Source organism: Cryptomeria japonica, chromosome 3 (assembly GCF_030272615.1).
Source record: "Cryptomeria japonica chromosome 3, Sugi_1.0, whole genome shotgun sequence".
NCBI lineage: Eukaryota > Viridiplantae > Streptophyta > Pinopsida > Cupressales > Cupressaceae > Cryptomeria > Cryptomeria japonica.
In genome coordinates this window covers 535593374-535617462 of record NC_081407.1, presented here as the reverse complement: position 1 = coordinate 535617462, position 24089 = coordinate 535593374, and positions in this window count along the sequence as shown.

Genomic DNA, 24089 nt, shown 5'->3' with positions numbered 1-24089 from the left:
GCCTTGAAAAAAATGGACCATGACCTTTAAAAGTATGCTCAAAGACATTGGTAGGATAAGGACATGGAAAAAGAGATGAAACTAAGGCAAAGATTTATGCAAAGGATGGGATCAAAGGGATCGAAGGATGGAAAATATGCATTGGATAATGGATAGGGTATTGGAAGAACTGGGCTTTAGTGGATGGAAATGAAGGCAAGATCGACATTGGCACACACCTTGAGGGGTGATGGACTGAGGGAGGAAAGATGTATTTTGGATATTGAGATTTTGACGAAGGAAAGGCTATGGATTTTGGGACATAAGGGCCCAAAATGGATAAAGAAGGTGATGGAGGAACAAATTTGAGAGGTTTGGATGGAGGAATAGAAATTTTGGATGCCAAGTTGGATTTTTCTTTTTGTGCTTCAAGAAGCTGCTTAGGGATCCACATGGTTTTTGATTTTTCATGCTTTTGTGGTTCCTTGGAGTGCATTTCTTGCACAAGGGATTTAGGAACCCATATATATTTTGACTTTCCTTTATTTTGCTCAATGGGCCTTTGTGGCCTTTTGAATATATATTTTTCTTTATAGATCATATTTTTCTTTGCTTTGACATGTCGATTGTATTGGACATGTTGATCCTTGAATACATGTGGATTTCTAGACTTATGACTTTTATACTTGGCATCCAAATTGCTTGGAAGAGGGAATGAATGTCGGTGTGGATGGGAATGATATGGAGGCATGTGGGATGGATGGAAGGTTCTCCAAGATGTGTGCCTTTGCTGATGTTGTATAGGAGATGGAGGGATATAGGGACCTAGAATGGATGGAAGCGTGATGGGGAAGGTGGACATTTGGATTTTGACTTTGAAGGGATACCAACACCTTGAGTGTGAGCTTTGTAGCCATGACCATTAGTATACTCTTTGATATGGAAGGGTTATTGCTTGTGAAGGTCTACTCCTTTGCCTTTATGAATATCTTGACTTGTAGGATACTCTTTTCTTTGGGAAGAAGACGCGAGTCCATTATGAGGTGGATATGATATGAGAGAAATAATGAGATCTTGAAGTGGATCGGATTGCACCAAAGTGGAAGAACCCATTATGCATGTCGAGGGTTCATGAACATCTTGCACTGACACATTAGAATCATGAAGTGGATTAGGATCAGGAGATGGAGGAACAAGTGGATCTTGTGGAGGATCTAAAGGAATGATAGAGTCTTGTGTTGGAAATGAATTTGGAAGGATACTTTGATCTTGACAAGGAGGAAGATCATTGGAATCTTCTTTAAAGCTGCTTTGCTCTTGACTTTCAATGGGATCATCAGAAAGGATGGAAGGGATATCTAGATCTTTCTTAGGAAGTGGAATGTCAATGGGATTTGAAAGGATATTGTGTTCTTGGAATGGAAGGGGATCGTTTGGGATTGGATGGACTGGGATATCTTGAGCTTGCTTGGGGAATGGAGTGTCAATAGGATTTGAAAGGATATTGTGTTCTTGGATAGAATTGACAGGAATAAGTGAATCATTGCGAGTGTCTGGGAAGATGGGGTCCTGGTCAACAATTGGATGGGATGATAAGGTTTCAGGATCTTGATCTTGATCTATTTTAAGACATGTTTCTTCATGCTCTAAATTATCCTCTTGACATGAGGTTGGACTTTGGATATGCATGGGGGATTCTGACAAGGGATCAATGTTTTGGCATGAAGGAAATGCACTTTGAACATTTGTGATGGATTCTGGCAAGGAATCAATGCTTGAACATGAGGAAGAGGGACTTTGAATGGGGTCCTCTAAAACAGGTAATGGCAATAAAGTGTATGGTGGCATTGGGTCTTGTATTTTTGAAACATGACAAGGATGTGCATCATGAATTGGATTATCTTGGCAATCAATTATGGATAGCTCTTGGGTAATTGCATCCTTGGGTGTATTGTTTGATGAGGACAATATGGAAGGTTCTTGTGAAACTTTTAAAGGTGTAGGGATAGATGCCACTGGAGAGTCAATTTTCTTGTGGGGAGATGAGGCATTGCTAGACATAAGTGTATTATCTTTATCTTCCTCAAAAGGCTCACTTAGTCGTTTCCTTAAGAGCATTGCAATAAGGCCACCTTTCTTTCGAGGTTTTGACATAGTTGGACTTGGAATTTGAACTTGTTTTTGATTTGATGTCATGTTTTGATTTCGAACTAAATGTTGATCAAATTGGTTTGACATGTTTGAAACTTGGCTTGGTGTGTGTTGCAACCTTTGTTTTTGAATGTTTGGTCGTGGTTGTTGACATTGATATGTTGATTGAACTTGAACTTGTTGATATTCCACCATCAGTTGGACTATTTGTTGACATTGTATAGTGGGTTGGACATATTGTTGAAATTGGACCATTGATTGTGTTGGTTGCATATGTTGGACCATTGGTTGTGTTGGTTGCATATGTTGGACCATTGGTTGTGATGGTTGAAAATCTGATTGATAGTAAACACCTTGTTCTTGTTGTGGAGGCACATAACGTTGAAATTGATGTTGTCTCCTTTCTTGTAATTGTTTCATCATCTCTATTTGCGAGAGGAGAGCTGGTATGTCTGATCATTCAAGAAGAGATCTTACATCAATTGGCTCAAGATTTGGATTTCGACCTGGAAATTTTTGAAACACTTTAGACATTTGTGATCTAATTTTCTGAATGTTTTTCACTCTTTGTTCCAATATCTTTTCTTCTTGAGCTAGTTTCTCCTCTAGTTTTTGTATTTGGAGATTTGTTTCATCATAAAAAGTTTGATCAATATTGCCTTGTTGTTGGGTTGGATAGAATTGTGATTGCATTGTCGGTTGATATGTCAAACTTTGTTGCATCATTGGTGCTTGGAACCTTGTTTCAATAGACATGTCACTATGCAAATGCAATATTTTTGGAATTTTTCAAGGATAGTATATGATATGCAACTAAATGCAACCTAAATAGATGAAAATGCAATCTATGTTTTTGGTTGTTTTTGAAGATTTTGACAAACTTATGAACGCAAATCTAAAAGAGACCTTTAGGAAATTGAAATGATGTCTAAACCTCAAAGGACAAAAGGACCAAGTGACAAAAGGACAAGATGACAATGTCTCCCCTATATGCTTGGATACTAAGCTAGGTTTGACAAAATGACAATGATGACAAAAGGACAAAAGTTTGATAAGGTCTAGACTTCCCAACAATGACTTAGGGTTTATCAAAGAGTTGGATTACTCAAGTATGACAAGACCTAGGTTTGACACTATATGCAAAAGGACAATTAATATGCAAATGATCTTAATATGATATGGCAATGACTTAGGCTTGATGAAGAGACTTGGGATATGCAAATGCAAATGTATGACAATGTCAACCTAAGATGAAATCTAAGGTTTAATTATGAACTGATATTACTCTTATGCAAGAGGACATATGCAAATGGATGACTTCTATTGATATGCAAAAGAAGTATGACTTAGGTGAAACCTAACTTTGATACTTGATAATGACTTTGAAAAATGCAACCTAGGATGAACCTAAATGTAAGTGACATAAGAATTGAGACAAGTTTTTGAACAATGTTGGATAGCCATGCTTGAAGGTGTGTTTAAAACCTTGTTGCATGTTTGTTGGATGAATGTCTCTTGTGTTTGATCTTATGTTATATCAATGTGTTTGCTCTTGAAGTGGTATTCAACTTTTGACAATCAAAGAATACAAGATGTTACAACTTAGACTCAAGGCAATCATGCTCATTTCCACATTCCTTAGGGTAGGCAAAGACATTAGGTACTTGAGAGGTAGACTCATTATGGGATTCAAGGAGAATACATAGATGCTTGACCCCACGGGCTCCCCTCCACGGCACTCACTTCTCAGGGAAGCCAAGCATCAGTCCCCATGGAATCTCCCCATGGCGAACTTAGTATCTCTTCCAAGTATCCGAATTTGTCCTTCTCAAGCAACTAGAAGGGTTTTTGGCCTCTAAAAACAAGGTATGTAGTAAGGATTTCTGTTAAGCATTACTCCTTGATGTCATGCAAGCATGATTGAGACATTAAGCCCATCAAGATACCAAACAAATGTAGTCGCGCAAGCACGATTTAGACCAAGAGGCCCTACTTAGATGTTGATATGAGAAAGAGTTTCAAGGGGCATCACTTCCCAAGTAACTGCAATTCCCACGTAACACTTCCTTCAAATCTTTCGCTCATCAGGTATTTTTTTATAGTGAGTTAGAATGCCCAGGAATTCTATCCGTACTCACTTTGGGTCCTTCCCTTCTCACGATTATCACTTGCTTGCAAAAGCAAAGTGGTCGGGAAGGCAGGCCCTCTAAGGGAGACAAACAATCAACAACACAAGCATGGTATCGAAGATCTGGATTTTTGATCACCCTTTGAAGGATGAGAGCATACTCTCCTACTCCAATGTCATACTTAACAAACAAAGAAAACAAGGGTTCATTACCTCCTATTTATAAATCACTAAGTGCCTAATTAAAAATCTCAAACACACAATTTGGTTGTTTCTCCAAGGCAACCTGCAAAACCCTAGTTAGATGTTTGATTTGTTGTCTTTGACCATAAAATCTGCACAAAACATGTTAGTAGTTTGATTTGTAGTCTTTGTCATGCGTATGCCAAGATCCTGCACAGATAATTAGTACCAAAATCCAAAGCACAGATGATCTAATTTATGAAAACCAGATTACAATTTCAGTCCACTTTGAGAAGGCATAACTTTCTCATCCTAGCTCCGAATTACAAACCGTTTGATGCGTTGGAAAGGTATTCAAATAATCTAGAACCAAATTTCAGAAACATCAATGATGCCTCGTCATGTTTCGGGCACCATATTTGTCCACAAATGCACCGAAGACCCTCAAAATTGCAATTTACTAAAACATATAAAAATTTTCAAGTAAAAACTGCATTTTTCACCTCTGATCTGGACTTTACACAGGCGCAGAAGTCATGACACAGGCGCAAGATGTCTAACACAAGCGCAAAATGTCTCAACACAGGTGCAAGATGTTTCAACATAGGCGCAGAATGCTTCACACAAGCGCAGAAGTGTCCAGAATGCACTGCACGGCCCTGTTTTTGGGTTTTTGACCTGCAAAATCAACTTAGAAGCACTCCAAAACATAGTAAAAGGGTTAGAAGGTTAGTTTTCACGTCGGGTTCACCAATTAATGTAGCATCGGAATTAGGAATCATCAAAATAAGTAGATCAAAACAAAACACAAGACATTATAACTCAATCAAAAGAACACTCATTGAAATGAACCTAATTCTAAGCACACTCAATAGAGGTATGAAAACAAAGCATTCAAAGATGAAAAATTATGCAAACCAGATATAGAATTGAATACTCCTTCCATGCGGCTCCATTGTTGTTCTTTCCTCTTCAATGGGTTTGTGGATCTCACCTACAAGTGCACACACAATTGAAAGCAAGATTGATGAAAAGTTCAAGAGTACTAGAAGCATAAGTTCGATAGTTTGATAGAAAATTCAGATTCAAGGTTATTAAGGATCAAGGATCAAGGGTTCAAGGGGCTTGATTGAAGAAATTCATCCAATTTATAGATAAATTGGAGAAAAAGATCAAATTAGCATGAAATGGATATTAGAGGCAATTGATTTCAAAATGGGAAAATTGAGTGGAAAGAAGAAGGTTATGACACCTTCTATGTCATGAATTATGACATATTGCCAATGCAAAGCTTAGAGAACTAGAACCTTATGACATCTTGCTATGTCAAGAGTATGATGCACGAAGCACAAAAATAGGGAGAACTAGAGACAAGTTAATTAGGTGGAAATTGCAATTAGGAAATTAGAAAATAGGTGGAAATTAGGAATTTAGAAATTGATGAAATGATGGAAAATTAGAAAATTAGGTAAATTAATTAATAATTTGTCATTTATTAATTAATTCACAAAAGAGGAATAATTAGCCAATTAAATGACCATTTAATTGTGACAAGAAGACTTAGGATAAATAAATAATTTATTAATCCTAGAGGAAGAAATGACAAACAAGACTAAATGAATAAATCATAAAACCTTGGAAGATGAATTAGAAATGCGAGAATGACAGAAGAATGACTCGATGCTCACAAATGATAAAAACCAAGTGCGTGACATAGGAGAAATGTTAATGCGATGCAAAAACCTAAAATGAGGCAATGCGCAAATGTTAAAATATGATCCCGCAAGCGTTGACCATTTTTAGGTGTCTACACTTACCTTTCTTAATGAGTACCTGGTTCATTGTGTAGACTGCAGTGCTCATCGCTTCTCTCCAAAAGGTGTGAGCAACCTTTCCTTGAATCAGCATTGTTCTTGCTGCTTCAACCATAGTCCAATTATTCCTCTCTGCTAGGCCATTCTACTATAGAGTCCAAGGGGTAGACAATTGCCTCTTGATGCCATGTTCTTCATAGTACTTGTTGAATTCACTGGAAGTGAATTCCCCTCCTTGATCAGTTCCCAGGCACTTGATCCTTTTACCACTTTCCTTCTCCACTAATACTCTGAAAGCTTCGAACTTTACCAAAGCTTCAGACTTATCTTTCAAGAATGTGACCCACATCATTCTTGAGCAGTCATGAACGAGAATCATGAAATACCTATCACCCTGCACACTCCTAGTTTTCATAGGACCACACAAATCAGTATGCACAAAATCAAGCAAATTGTCAGCAGTGAAAGGTTTACCTTTAAAGGTTGAGGAAGACATTTTCCCTAGTTGACACTCTCTCCACAAGGTATTTTCCGATTTTCTCAGCACCGGCAACCCTCTAACTGCCTTGATCTTACTAGCCTTCATAATGTTATCAAAATTTACATGGCAGAGTCTCCTATGCCATATCCAGCTACCATCAAATTTAGCCATAAGACATGTACTTATATTTGCATTCAGCTAAAACAGGTTACCTTTGGTCTGCATACCGGTGGCCACCAATTCACCATTCTTTCCTTTGATTCTACACACTCCATTCTTGAATTCCAGAGTGAGACCACTATCATTTAGCTGGGCAACACTCAGAAGGTTGTGTCTAAGACCATCAACCCAATACACATTGTTAGTACTAATCTTTCCATTCAAAGAGATGGACCTTCTGCCTTTGACCACACATGGTGCATCATTACCAAAGTGAAGCACACCACCATCATACTCTTCCAAGGATAGAAACTTGCTTCAGTCACTAGTCATATGGTGAGAACAGCCACTATCAATAATCCACTCATTGGAATTATCAAAGTGGGAGACAAGAGCCTTCTTGTCTGACACATCTTCCTTGACAACAACAAACACAATATCTTCATTTTCTTCATCTTCTGACTCCTCATCTATGACACCTTCATCAACTGCCACAGAACAATTTCTTTGGTTTCCTCCTTTGAATTTCTTGAACCTTTCTGGTTTGTCCTTGTTGTCACCATTAGGACAGTTTATAGTAATATGTCATATCCAGTTACAAGAAAAGAATTTCAAAGGGAGCTTACCTTTGTATTTACCGGTTCCTTTAGGAAGTTTCCTGGCAAGAAGAGCTTCAAATGCCATCAGAATCTCCTCATCATCCATTTCTCTACTCTGTCTTGGTTCACCACTAGTGCTAGCTTCTTTTCCTTTTCTGGATGGTACAGCAAAAGCTTTAAAAGTCAATTCAGTCTTTTGAACACTGCCATCAAAACTATTTAGCTCATAGGCTGTCAAATTTGCAATGATGGAGTCTAGGGATACCTTAGTCTTGTCTATTGATCTCAACTCCTGAATAGTAGCAACCCTTATTGCATAGACCAGTAATAAGGATTTGAGGACTTTGCTTACCACAGTGGAATCTTCCATTTTACCACCTACACTCTTGATATCTCTGACAATAGTTTTGATTCTTATGCCATACTGTTGAATGGTCTCACCTTCAACCATCTGCATGTCTTCAAACTTCCCTCTAAGGCTTTATTCCTTAGCTTGTTTTACATGCTCATCACTGCCATAGATATTCTCAAGAGTATCCCATACTTCTTTGGGATTTACTTTATCTTGGACATCAATAAACTCAATGTTAGATAAAATACTAATTAGGGCTTCCATGACTTGCCCATTTTCTTGCATCTCTCTCTTTTGGTCATTGGTGAGAGTATCAGTACGGGCAATATAAGCATTCTCAACATAGCTCCAGTGTTGAGCACCCATGCTTCTGATGTATATCTTCATTCTGTCTTTCCATATACTGAAATTATTTTTGTTGAACTTTGGACCTTCCCTCTTCATCATTAGACTAGGATCTTTTCCTCAAGCAGTTAAGCTTATAACACAGAGGACCTGGAGGACACTCTGATACCAATTGATAACTCAATGATGAATGGATAGTACCAAACTGGTACTGAGAGGGGAGGGGTGAATCAGTATAGACAAAAACACAATCCTAAACCAGTTTGTTAGCAGACACTATGCTTTGGCAAACAAACAATAACACCGGTCTTAAACAGAGTACAACCGGCAAAACCCAGAATACCTGAGACAAGCATAAAGTGATTGACACTTATCTTTTCATGCAATCTAATACTTCATTTCCATTTCACCCTAGTGCATGAACAGGTAATTTATCATTAGAGATATATAAACAACTAGATCAACATGATTTACCTTCAGACACAAATCACTTAAACCATCACTGAATAACACCACACATAACACATAGATTTTTCATGTGGAAACCCAACTGGGAAAAACCACAGTGGGGATGAATACCCACAAGATGTTTTTGAACTCTTTAGAAGCCCACTCTATTAGGAGCCTTGTCCGGTTAAAAACTAATATAATAGGTTCTATTAGGAACCGATCCTGTTAGGGATCACCCGGTTAAGGGATGGCTAGAATACCCGATTAAGGGTTAAACCTTGTTAAAGGTTACCTTGTTAGAGGATTTCAAGAACTCAATGGTTTGAGTCACCCTGTTAAAGGATTTATAGTATGCCGGTTAAAGCTACCCTGTTAAGGGATTTCCCAATTATTGAAGTGGTTAGAGATCAACAGGTATTACAATGATCTAGTAACAACACTCAATGCCAATGCAGATTCACTTTAGCTCCTCTTCACCTTCTTCACTTACACTCTGCAGGTATCACTTCTCTCCTTTGGTTTGGAAAGAATCATGTATCTCTTCTCTTGGATACACACACACAACTTTTTCCAACAACTTCATAAAGAAACACAACATCGACCTTATAGGAAACAAATAGGTCGGTAGCATAAACCCTAAACCCTAAACCTATTAGGTTAAGAAATTCAAATGGTTCAATCCTGACCATTGAGCACATTGCATTAAATGCAACAGTCTTGAACCAATCTCAAGACGTTCTCCATCATTTTTTTTCCATCGATTTCATGGCGGCTGATAACCCATCACACATTTTCATCATTTATAGACTTTGCACATTCCCAAGGTAGATAGGAACAATCTCCTTCATGCAAGATCCTTCACGCGCACAAGGCTGACGTGGTAATACAATATGTTCTTTGTTACAATGCTAACTCATCACACAAAGTCACTGGTTGAGTCACATAGGTTTGAAGTACATCAACCAGAAACCCTGAAGTTGAGACTACCAACCAGTAGTCATACAAAGCTTCCATGTACTAGTTCCCATAACCACATGCTGGTTCACCTTGAATAAACACACTGCTTCACTTTGGCACATATACCGGTTCACAATGTTATACCAGTTCTCACATATACCGGTTCTTGGTAACATACCGGTTCTCTCTTCTTCAGCATATTGACATCAATGACAACATAGAATGTCATCATTTCCTCATACCGGTTCACATAATGCCAACACAGTCTATATGGATCTTAATTTACAAACTTTATATTCTCATCTTTGTATGGTAACAAGGACCGAGGTGCCTAGTGCCCTGGTCCAACTCAATTAGGCTCAAATTTCAGTGATAGGTGCACGTTAGAATATCCTCTTTATTTCTATACTCTATGTCTCAGTTTCAATTCTATATCTTTCTATTATTGTAATTTACATAGTTGCTTTTGTTAATTTATTTAGTTTATCTTATCATCACCTTGAATTTGACTCATTTCCCTCATATCAACAAAGGAATAGAAACCCTAAATATATTCCTTGACTCTCTTTCATAAGAGGAAGTCAAAATGAATCATCTCCTTAGGCTCTTTCATATTCAAAATGTTTTGAAGAAAGTGGGGTTAGGTCCTAGTTTAATCGAACCTATTTTTCACCATCACAATTGTGTGCTATGAGTTCTACATCAAGGCTCAACATATCAGCGTAAGACTAAGTGAAGTTGATTTATGTCTCATTAAGGAAACTTATGAAATTTTGTTTTTCTCTTATCTGTAAGGGACTTTGCAAAAGCACATTCTTCACATTTTCTTTTGTACCCATGTTGATGGCATCAGTCTCTTTGATCAATAATGATGTTCTATTGATACGGGGAAACTATGGTAGTCAGGTCAAGTCCCTCATCTTCTAGTGTTTGATCCAAGTTTTCACTAGAAGATATATCCTTTATTTTTACTTTATTTCTAAGTTTAAAGGCACCTCAAAGAGGTTTTCACTATTGGACTTCTATTTTCTCTTTTTCTTTTCATTTTTGTGACCAACGGAGTTGACCAGACTACCAAAGTATGCCTCCCTATTGAGTTGGATCCCATTTACAATTGTTTGATTCTCAAGGTACTGCATGTTTAATAATGCTAAGAAGGCATTATCATTAGCACTGATGTCAAGGGTAGGTGGTCCTTGTTGGTCTAAGTCAATAAGTTCTAGGTGGATAAGTTGTAGTTCTTATGGATTGGAAGGGGTGATGGTGTTAATCTAGGCATCATAAAAAAGGTTGTCAAGGTATTGGAAGGATACTTTATGGAATTCCTCTTCATCAAAATATTCAACTTTAGAGGGAGGTTCTGTTAGAAAACTTGTGATAGTAACCTTAGGTGCTAGTGAGTAACCCAAACCCTTGTTGTACTTGTATGAGGTGGGTGAGATGGGCATTTTCCTTGTTCTTGAGGTCCAAGACCATGTCCTTTATATCCCATCTTATCTGCAATAGCAGATGCCTTAGGATAATGTTGACTAAATTCATGTCAACCTTATCCCTAAAAAGTTATCGATATGAGAAAACCCAACTGCTAAACCTCCTAAATGATCCCTAAAACCCTAAACCTTAAGGCATTTTTGCCTCTTATCCTTTTCAAGCTTTGAAATTCTAATTTTATGTTGAATAGGACAACCAATCAAATCACTTAAAACATACTGGCTAAAGGGTCTAAGTCCATAGTGGGACTGGATCCCCCCTTTTTTGCTTTACTTGCAAGTAAAGCTCCATGACTTTTCTCTATTTCGCAAAGCGTTGGAGTTATTATTTCGTTCCCCCCATGAAATGGCGAAAAGGTTGAGAATTTCACTATTTTGTAAGAGCATCAGGGGATATTCCACCCTTCCCCATGAAATTCCAAAATGGGTATCAAAACCAAAGGCTTTTGTTGTTTTGTAGGGCTGAAAGCCTTTGGTGGGGCCCTCCTCACAAAACCACAAATTGGTCATGGTAACATAAATAATTTTGCCATTTCATTGGTAGTCAAGGCAATGTAAAATGCTAGGCTATGAAATAGTGACGGGCCACAAAACAAAGAAACAAGTGCCTTTTCACGGGGTCATAGTACCAATCAAAGTTTGACTGCTTCTTGACCCTGTGATTTGGCAAAAATGTTGAGCGGTAAGGATAGTGGGACTAGTCTGCTACGTAACACATCTGTGGTCATGGGTTTTAACTTAAGAAGGACGATTAATGGCCATGTTTTAAACCTTTTTGGAGCTTTATGGAGGGCTATGTGGCATTATCTCATGTGTTTATCTACGCGCCATGGACGATTGAATGGCCAAAATTCAATCTTGCAAGAGCTATTGAAATTTAAATGCTCTATTAAGAGTGTTTGTTGACTGGGTAATCAAAATCATCTTTTGGCCTAGGCGGTACCCCAAATCCGATCAAATCTCAACTCAACCACTGAAATTTTCACCATAACTCTAGACTTAATCAACAAACTAATTTCAGATGTCATCTACGAGTATTCAATGAGGAATGGAGACTTTTGTGCCCTGCAAGTGCATTTAATGTAGATTTTTCCTCTTATGTGTATATATTTTGTTTTTTCCCAATAAGGGAGAATATTTTGAGACTGTAATACATGGCATCAAATTAGTTGATCCGATCTTCCTCCTTTGGATATTTTGTAACCTAACCCGAGGAGGGTTAGGGCTTCTTAACTACAATAGATCTCAGTTATGCCTGAACTAGAAAGGCAACTTTGTAACTCTTTTTAGGGATCTTCTTTCTTTCTTCTACCAAAAACTTATTTTTTGTATTTTTAAATTTGTCTTGCCTTTATATGAATAGAATTTACCTTTTTCCTTCATTCAGTTCTTACAATGTGTGTAATGCTTTTACCTCTTTGTTTGAATGCATTCTCTTTTGTTTTTTGTAGTGTAAGTGATTGTTTTGATCCCTCTTTGGATGCCACCTGTGGACTAATTTAAATCCCTCTTTCCATCTTACAAGAATTCCAACCTTCACTATCCACTTAGGAAGCTAATTAGGATATAATTTCATGCATATCTTGAGTAGTTTTCTTGATGTTCTGTGCAGTTATAGGCAAGGAAGATCAACCATCAATCTAGGTGTAAACCTCTCTCCCTTTCAAGCATTTTGTCTAACCCTCTTCCATCTCAAATCAATAGATTAGGATTTATTAGTGTTGGGTTAGATCAAAACTTACATAAGATTGGAAATGAATTCAGCCTTCTCTAGAGATTCAGCCTCAATAATACAAGGTCCCACACTTGGAGGCTATTTCAATGTGTCACAGAGTTGATGATCTTGAGATTTCATCAAGGGTGGACACTTTTGTGACAACAATTTTTGGTACGCCTGTTGGGACTACTTTATAAGCATTGAGGAAAAATTCACTCACAAGACAGTTTTATTTCAAACCACCAGTCAGACCATAGTTTTGGCATACTCGGTGAGACACACATTTCAATGCATATGCTAAGGATTTAGTACTTCTCTTAGTAATCCAGCCTATGGAAGCAATCAATCAAAGCACTTGGTGAATCCAAGGAACAAATTCAAACTCTTGGTGATGACCAGTTGTAGCTTTTATGCTAATAAGACAAGCCATATCATCTTCAAGAGGTAATTTCCAATTCATTCAACTTCCTTATTCAAATTATAAGAGAAGAGAGGGTAGGCATTCCTTATCACTTGTTAGGGCAACCCAAGAAGAAGCATCTACACCCCCAATATCCCACTCTACCCCTCGTATTAAAAGGTTATTATAGCCTAAAGGACCTACCATACACATCAATAGGCCACTATTTTCTATGGAAGTATAAATACCACATACATTTGTCACCTTTAATGGTGGCATCCCTTTGGTTTTGGCCCAAAAGAATGATATCCCACTAGCGGCCCTAAAAGCCATACCATTCTTTATTAGAAAAACCTCTGTCACCTTGAATGAACACATTAAATATGTATCAAGTATATGCATGGTATTTGATGTCACAGAGGATAATCTTGCAGTGAGGCTTCTTGCCTCTTCATTCAAAGGAAAAGGCCCTACAATGGTATAGGGACCTTCCCTCTGGTTCCATTCATAACTGGGATGAATAAGGAGAAAAGTTGTGTAAGCACTTTGAAGATAAGAATGACAATCTATCACTTATGGAGTAGCTATCAACCATAAAGACAACACCCCATGAGTTCATGGGAAACTTCAACTATAGATTTCAAAAGACCGGAGATAGGATCCCAGCATTGGTGAAGTCATCTTCAAATGGCACTTTCTTATATTTCCTCAAGGCTTTTGATTGTGATATTGCCACTATGATAGAATCAATGGGAGGAGATAATTTACCAGGGGCCTATTTTACTACCATAAAGTCATAAAATTGTTTAATATAGGCTGGGAAGTTATCTCCTAGACCTCCAATACCCTCATTCTCAGAGACTCCTGGACAATAGCCTACTTTGTTGCCTATCCCAGTAGTATGTACAATTCAATTGCGTACACCTGCACCTTCTCCATTATCTTTAGAGATTAAGGAGTTGCAAGCCTCTCTTGAGGTCTCAATGCAGAAAATGATCAGCCCTTTACAACAACAACTATAGTGTTTGGAAATGATTTGGACTCAGTTAAGAGATAGTTTTCATAGGCTAGCAAGCCTTGCCATCCATAAAATTAGAGCTATCAGTAGTTGAGGCCCAAATTTCAAGAGAAGAACCAATGGATTAATGTTAGGCCCTTGAATAGTTTAAACCCCATGACTACAAGTACTTCAAGGGCATTGGTACCAATGTAGAACAATCTTTCCTAGGAACAAGATTGGTGTAATCAATGCAATCGGCCTCATAATTAGATTTCATGGAAGAATAGAGAGTTTTATTAGGCCTTAGTGGCTCAAAATGAGTCTAAACCTTTAGGGCAGCAATAATTTGGGGATTGTACAAACCATATGCAAGGAGATTATTCTTTCATGAATTGGTAAGAGGCTAACTTTTGTGGGATTAATCAGATAAATAGTGAATTTGTGGCCAACAATACTAGATCTAAGAAAAGGGCCATGGGTAATGATGCATCTATTACCACAAGAGTCCAAGATTCATAGGATGCCATACAAACTTAAATGCCAAACACATCTAATAAGGTGACTACTCCAACTAAGGAGAAATATTTAACACAAAATGTCAAGAAGGGAGAGCCACATAAGGCTCCTTCAATGTCAAAAGAAGATCTCATCACTACAAATCTCTTGCTAAGGTTGTTCTCCACTTTAACATTGTTGATAAAATGGAGAGGGCCAACTTTAATGTCTCTATGTGGGATGCACTCTCCATTCCATCTCAGAGGGACCTACTCCAAGAGGCCTTGATGGATATCAATGTTGTAGAGATGACAACAAAAGGAGGTTGTATCTCTTCAACTCCTACATGCTTGATCCAACTTGTGGAGGTAGAAATCTCAAGAAAAAAGAGTAAGCCTCCCCCCTTCTATCTCTCTTTAATCATGGGGAATAACCTTATTCATAATTGTATGATATATAGTTATGCCCAAGACAGTGGGTGACTACCAAGGCATCAAGTATGATCCTGCCACAAGAGGAGTTGTGCAACTTGATGACAAAACAATTTAGACTATGGGGGTCATTAGGGACCTAAATTTGACCTTGCATGTTATTAGGATAATCGGTGGACAACTGAGAGGGGGGGGTGAATCAGTTGTCAACAAATTATATTAACCAAACCCCTTTATAACCTTTAACTAGAGCACATAAACATTGAATACTGGAATAGCAGAAACAGATACCGGTAAGCAATAAAACTTAAGAATGAAATAGAGAATTAACACAATGCAACCATATTACATAACACCGTGATTTGTATGTGGAAAACTTGGTAAAGGGAAAAACCGCGGTGGGAAGCCTACCCAAAGTCAGATGATACTTCTGCAGAAAGTATGTGATACAATAAGGGGCCGACATATGCAGGAAGGCACACTGCCTAGAGTGTATTCCTCATTACAAAGGAGTCTCACTGACTACAAAGAGGTTATAACCACCTCAAGATAATTGGACAACAATCCAAAAGAATGAACTGCTAGAGATAACATCTACCATGCCTAATTACAGTCCTGGTTAAGCTCAATACTGGAGGCCTTTGACGTCTTACTTAAACCCAATTCAATCACCTATGATCGACCAAATCTCCTTCGCATAAGATATTTCTTTCCATGATTATGATACACAATCTACAATGAGATCTTACATGAATTTATACAAACCCTTAGGCCTAAACCAATTAGGTCAGCCACCTAAAAGATATTACAATAAGATCATTACATAGATCCATATTACAATGACATGCCATGTTGGCTCAAGACCAAAACAACAATAACCATTCCATAAAACACCCAGTAACATGTAGAGAACACGTTAACATGATATCGGTCCATAACCTAGATAGGTACTGGACCTAATCTGGGTCCACCATGCCAAAGCAATATCTCCAATCAGTCAAGGCACGATCAAGGATCACCTTTTGCATCCTGAATTCCATCTAGAAGCCACACCAACACCACTTGCATTCTGTCAAAGATTCTCAGTGCAAGTTATACCGGTAAAACCTTAAACCCTTACCGGTAACACAAGACCTTTTATCGGTAACCAAAACCTATCTACCAGTAATCAACCATAACAGCTAGTGTTGACATCAATGACAAAACACCAATGCAACACATAATCAATTCCTCCATATTGCCAACAATCTCTCCCTTTGGCATTGATGGAAATACTAGATGTCAAAAAGAAAACATCTAAGTGCCAAGAAGTGCCAAACATTTCTCATAGAAGATATAACAATGAAAAAAAAAAAAAAATGGGATTTTTCACATAAACATTATTTTTCACATATAACGCTCCCCCTTTGACATCAATGCCAAAGATATGACATAGATATTAAGATTCTGTGAATCTCAAAGCTGACTACTCCCCCTGAGTAGTAGCACCACTATATCAACCTGAAGAAAAGGATAAAGCTGATGATGCATACCAGACTGATGGTCTTCTCCATTAATTAAGTTTTTGTTGGAGGGGTAGATACCCTTAACCTATCTCTCAAATACTCAAATGATTCCTTAGACAATAGTTTAGTGAATATATCTGTAATCTTCTCTTTAGTGTTCACATAAATGAATTTGACTTCCTTTTCTTCCACCTTGTCCTTTAGAAAGTTATATTTTATTGATATGTGTTTAGTCTTAGAGTGAAATACCAGATTCTTAGACATGTCAATAGTTGCAGAGTTATCACAATAGATAACTACTGGTTCACTATAATTTACCTTGACATCCTTCAACATTTGCTTCATCCATATGACATGAGTACAATTAGTTGCTACTACAACATATTCAGCTTATGCAGTAGGTAAAGAAATGCATGACTATTATTTGTTGATCGATGAAACCAATTTCTTTCCAAGAAAGAAGGCTCCACCAGAAGTGCTCTTCCTATCATCAGTATCTCCTGCCCAATCTAAATCTGTATATGCACATAATGGAGAAGTTATCATCTCTAGAATACCATAAGCCATATTCTATTGTTCCTTGTGTTGTTCTCAAATTCTGATTCCCTCTTTATCCTCTTTGATGAGAAAGAATAACTCTATATGTGAATGGAGAAATCAAGGAACAAGAACCTTAGAGCAACATATGACAAGGTTTTAGTAACCTTCTACACTTTGAACTTATCCAAAGTTCAGGCGGGTATACCTTATGTGAATACTTTCACACTTTTAAACAAAATCCATAGTAACCATTGTCCAAAAACCACTGGATCTTATCGCCTTAAACAAGAAACTAAAAAAATATAAGAAAACTTAGGCTCATTTTCAGTGTTGATCCTCAAGAGATTTAGAAAAGAAAACATTAACAGATAACAGTGCCTTATCCATCGAGCTATAGAGTCATCTATTTTAAACAAGAACTCCAGAATTAAACATATCCATGCATCTCAATCACTTTGGCTTTTATGAACTCCATACATGCCTGACATATATGATAATCCTCCCATGTTATAATAAACAGTATTCATCAAATTCAAGATTCCCAACAAATAATCTACTGATAAAGATATTTCTCACATATTTAATTCCCCTCCTAAAGAAGAAAGCTAAGAAACATATTTATAAAATTTGCATTGCAATCCCTGTTCAATTGAAATAACCCTAAGTTACCCAAATGAAACCAGTAAAATATTTGAAGGCAGACTAGAAGACAACACAAATTTAAGGCTCAAAGTTTAAAGGTCTGTATATTTATATTCAATCTGGAAAATCTTACAAAAACTCAGATAACTTTCTATGAAACACTTAAAGAAAACACAGATAAATTTTTGTAGAGTTTCTCTACTAATTCTTGTGATCCCCTCTTTTCACTGTCCTGGTATCCATTTATAAAAGAATGGATGCATACAAGCTTCAGACACTTTTTGAAAAGGTTTGTTACAAACTGAATTACTCTCCAAGAAATGGTTACAAGTCTTTTTCAACATCCACAACCTCTTGTGCCTCTTGTTTAATCGCAACCTCTTCTAACTACTTCAGAGCATCTTCTTTCTGTCCCATATAACTGTCTTTCCATTCCTGATAAGCATCATCACTTGGCCAAGTGAAACTAACAACCTTCTGCTTCATGTCTTCTAACCTTTTCCAAGTGACCCTTAAATATCCAATTTCTGTTTCTATGAAACCGTAATGAGATTTCAGCTTTTCAATTTCTTCAATTGTTTGGACAAATAGGGAGGTGTCATCAGTTTTGATAATTTGATTGATCCTAAAGGACAAATTGTGGTCCACCCCTTTCAACCAGGTCTTCTCTTCTTTCAACTGAATCGAACCAATAAAACCTCCTAGAAATAATTCAATTTTATGATCCGAAAATTCCTTTCTATAAAGCTGGGCTTTTCTTTTCACACCTGCCCTTTCCTCTGAGAGAATATTCATCTCTTTTATAAACTCATTGGTAGACCTAAGAAGGTCATTCTCCTCTGCATCTAGATGCAATGAGCACATGAGCTCCAATTCTTTACCTCTAGGCATCCACTTATTAAGGATTGGCTCGAAAGTGGCCTCATCTTCTCTGAATTTGATCATAACATCCAAAATCCTTTTCATATTTATGTATACAATGGGGGCCTTGACTGAGTCTGCAAACTTCAAGACTATGGCTTTCACCTTCTCTTCATATTTGTTTGCAAACATGGCTTCAGCTTGTTTCAACCTTTCCAACTCATGTTGGACACTTTCAGGTGATTGGGAACCAGAAGGCATAGGAGAAGGGGGGTATTCTACAATGGGACTAGTAGGAGGGGGTCTTGCTAGAGAGGAGGCTATCATGAGTGTAGAGGATTCACTTGGATGGTGCTGACCTGCCAACTGACTTTGGAGTCTAGTAATGATGTTATCCCTATTGGCTATTCCTTCTTTAGCCTCATTGTAGGCCTTTAAGATAGTCTCCAACTTCAATTGGAGATTAGCTCTTTCTTGTGCCTCTCTCTCTGCTACTGCCACATTTAACTTTGTAGTTTCCAAAATAGTGCTTGCAGCTTCCACTACCCCTGTATCTTGGACTCTCTTAACAATCATGCCTCCTAGGAGGCTAGAATCTGATGCGTCTTTCCTTCTTTTGCTCTCATCCTTCTTTAAAGACCACATGACAAGAGCAGCATTATCCTTGTTGAATGTCACTCCTTCCATAGGCTTTGTTTCCTTCCTTACTTCATCAAGCACTAGAGAATCGACATATCCCATTCAAGGAGAATCAAAACACCAGCCTTTGCTACCATTTCTCTTCCTTTCTCAGGGGTGATAGTTTTAAATTCTTCCATCATTTCTTGCTTTATCTGTTCCTCCACCTGAGTTGTTTCTCTGAGAGGGTGTTGACTCTTCCTCTGTTCACATCTGACCTTGAATTTCTCCATGTTTTGCTTCCATACAAATTGCAGAAAATCCCCTGTTGTGACAAAGTTACTGTCATCCAAGAATTCTTCACTGGCTTGCTTAATAGCAAGGTCCAATTCTTGGCCTTTTAGCTGACTATCAGTCAAATTCATTTCAGCACTAGGTGGCTCTTCAGGCATTCCCTCTTGGGTCTCTTCATAAGTATAGGCAATCTCACCAAGACTTCCTAACTGTAATAATTGTTTAGCCACTGCTTGTTCATCTCCAATGTGGATGGGGGACTGAGATGGAGAATATTGAGGTAGATCAGTTTCTATTTCCTTTCCTACTCTTTGTCTTTTAGGGGAATCCTGAATGTCAATGACATCTTCATTTTTCCTTTTCCCTTTTGAAGTGGAAGGCTCACCTATCACTGGCATCATCACAGTGTACTTTAAGTTCTTATGCATTACATAGTCACCAGGTGGGATAGCGTTAGCAAAGGTAGGCTTAGCCAAGACCAACTTAACCTTATCAAGATCATTTTGCATTATGGCCTCCCTTTTTTCTTTTAAGGTCTGCATGAGGTCTTCAAAATAGAGAATCAAGAATTTGATTTTCTCCTCAAAAGGGTTGAAGCTAGAAAAAGGATCATAGCTCTTGTCAAATTGATGGATAAAATCAAGTGCCTTCTTGTATGCAATCCACTTCTCTTTCCTTAGTTCCTGCTCATCTAAGCTGAATTCATTTCTGATTAAATCTTCTAGGAACCTAAATTGGTGAGGCCTACCTCTACACATTACTCTTCTTCGGAACATGCCAATGAAGAAGTCCTCAGGGTCTGTACATCTTGAAACTGCAGTTGACAACCTATATGGTTTAAAGAATTCTTCAAAATATTTCCATCCACCCTTAGTGATTAAAAAATGGTGGGCCATGGTAATAGTTGGGAAAATGGTCTCTTTACCCCTATTGGTTAGCTCTACCTCTTGCACTCCTCCAATCTGTCTTAATACTTTTGCAATCCCTATCTTTACCTGATAGGGCAGTAAATAGGGGGTACCTCTAAATCCATACACTCTGAAAATAGCTGACACAGGGCACAAATACATGTCTCCCCAATTGTGAACAATCTTAATGTCCTTTGCAAACTCCTTAGGTCTGAGGAATTCCAAAAGAGCCTTAGGAATTCTAGGGTTTTCTCTGCATAAAAGAATTCTAATTTTAGATGAAAAGCACCTATCAAACTTCAAGAAACTAGCATCTTCTCTATCCCAGGATAAGACAGTGCTCCAAAGTTGAACATGCATTTCTTCCTTATCCTTTATCTTGATCGAGTCCATTTCCTTTGCAAAGTAATCAGCACCTTTGAACAGGAACATGTGCATTAACATGGAGTACCATCCAAATGGTCTATCCACCTTACCATTTTTATCCCTACTAGCCCTTTATGAATTGCATCAGCAAGGTATGAGGCATAATCAAATGTTATTGCTAGGGAGGGGTTTAGAATTTGTGCAATCATTAACATGTAATGGGTTGCCATATTCTTTTCAGCATCCTCTCCAAAGATTTGACATAAGGCCCAATACATATCCTTATCCCTCAGAGTGAATAAATTGAGGGATAATGGTTCCATTGTGCTGGGGCCTACAACTGTTAAGCCCCCTATCTTAACAAAAAATTCTTTCAATGGGCCACTCCTAAGATGATCCCTCTGTGCATTGTAAACCTGGGCTAATGACTTAAATTCTATAGGCTCTAACAAATTAGAGGCCTCACTGAGTTTAAACACTTTCCTAAATTCATCTTCATTTATTTCAATTAGGATTGATCCCTTTATATTCCTGATGCATCTTACCACAGGGTCATAATTCTATGCAATTAGGGTCAACAGATCTACATCCATGAAAACACCTAGGACCACAAGCTTTCCTACATCCAGTTCCCATATGCTATTCAAAGGAGCTAGGGAATGTCTCTGCCCAAAACTAACTTTGAACAGTCCTAAACCTGATATTCCTATTTTAGGGTCCCTTAACCAATTGCCTTTATCATATAGGCCATCCCTAATTTTCAGGCCAGGGTTTTTTGGTACTAGCTCTTTGGCCTTGGCGCGGACATTGGTAGACATGGTTAATTGCTCTAAAAAACCATCATAGAAGTTTTTGTCCTGATAATTGACTTTTCCTATCAACTTGGTGCCATTTTGAACAACAAACTAAACCACTAGCAACTAGCATAGACCTCTAATGAAATAATTCACACAACAATATTTGGAAAGAGACCAGAATTATCAAGAAAAGCACAAAAAACCTAATTATTCACCTTAAGAGAAATGCTCCACACCAATTTTCTCTGCGACAAACTTTGATGAAACATTACTAGCAATCAAGTTGATGCGGACTCATAAGGACAAGTTGGCATTGAATTTTTTGAAATTAACTTCGCATGCTTCGGCTTTCTTTTTCAGAATTGAATTCACCAAATCAAATTCAAACTAGCTCCAATGGGTCATAACTTCTCTGAGTATTTCCTTTGTTTCATCCTTTCATTATTTTGCAGTGCATAAAACCTTTGCAGCTTTCTTTTGTGAAGCAACGCTGGCCGTTGGATCACAAAAACTTACATTGTCTTTATCTCCATTTAATCTATCTACGTTAGTGTTGGGCCCCACCTCCTTTTCGTGACTTCGCGGGCTTTAACACTTGTGCACTTTTCCTTTGCAAAGCCGCGCCAACCATTAGATCGTGCCCAAAACACTTGTCTTTTAACTCTAACCAGGACCGTCAATCTCACTAACTAACCGTGCCTCATCTTAACGGCTAATGATTTTTGTCATTTCGCAGAGGTTAAGATGTAGGCATCTTCAGGCCATGAAACAATGAGAATCGTTGGATCGACTACGAGATGAATAATTTTTAACAGGCTTCAAACCTTTTAAGTGGGCCCTTTATTCAGAAATCATTTACTCTATTTATTCTTTGAGTAACAAATGCCACATGGCAGCTGGTCATTAGCTCTGGAAAACTCCTCTAGGTTCCACCCTGAATCTGTCACATGTTCTCTTTATTATTCCCACATAACTATCGGTTACACCTAGGCAGGCCCTCAACTACCTGTCAGAGCCATGTGACATTCGACACATCACTATCAAGATCTACGAAATACAGCAGCTATCATGTCACATCATGCCTTTGTGTGATTTCCACTTATCTTTTGCCATTTTGTGAACATTAATCTTTGTTTGGCTTGCAGCCATGAAACCACAAGGATCATTGGATCAAAATGGATATGATCAGCTTTTAACCTCATGCCCGGCCTATCCTTTGGGTCCCACCAGCCTTTTTGCGACTTCGCGATGACCAACTTACTAACATCTTACCTTCACGAATCACGCGAGTTCTTGGATCTCAGGAACATGGTCATTGTTTACTCTTTCTATGGTAGCCTTGCTTGGGCCCACTACAGAACTCTAACTGAGTGCCCCATCACTACTCTATCATCACCAACTAGATCTACGACCTTTACTACCACCTTTAGCGGGACCCACCACCTTTTCGCTACTTTGCGAAAGGTAGAACATGTGCATCTCCCAGCCGTGAACCAATGTGAGTCGTTGATCCTTTTCCAACTTGATCACTCTTTAACCAAGGAAGACTGCTTGTCTCTAGGACCCGCCACATGTTTTTGCTGCTTCGGAGAACATAAACCCCATGCATCTCTGGCTAGCGAATCAACACGAGCCGTTGGAGCACAATCAAAATGCAACTCTTTTAATCTGATGGTCAGTCCATCTGGTCGGCCCCGCCTATGCCTTTCGCTACTTCGCGATCGGTAACTCATGGGAATCTTAGCTCAACGAAACCACGTGCACCTTTAGATCAAAAGGAACCTGCTCACCTTTTAGGAGCCCGATTAAGAAATTAAAACTTTAGGAAAGACATAGAAGGATAATGCACTGATAAACCCGCCTAGAAAAAATTAAAGAAGGGGGGGGATACTTTTCACGACCAATGGACCCTTCTTTAAGTGAATAAAGTAACATAGAAATAGAATTAAAAGGGTTTTTCTCAGACATAGGAGCAATTTAAGACTTAAACCCCAAACCCTTATTTGGACCCAAAGCAACTAGAAGCAACAAGGCCAAACCAAACTCAAAATTTTCACAGACAGCCAATTTTGGGAAAAGAATACCCATTTTTTAAACAGTGATAACAACGGCTCTGACTGGGGATGGTTGATTGCAAGATCAACACAAGAACTCAAAAAACTCTCGAGGAACAGACCAAAAGCAAGCCCAAAAACAACAACGAAAGCAGACCTAAATATATACAAACAAGGACCTACTGTGCATGGACTTTAAGAGAAATAATGTTTCAGGAATTGTCCATGCATTGGAAATTCCTGTACTTCATCACTCATATTCTTCAAAAAATATGAGTCCTTTCCATTCAGATTACAGACCATAGAGGGGTCAATCCACAATGACTCAAATTTTTTATGCTTTCCCTTGTCCTGTCCTTTTGCATTCCATTAA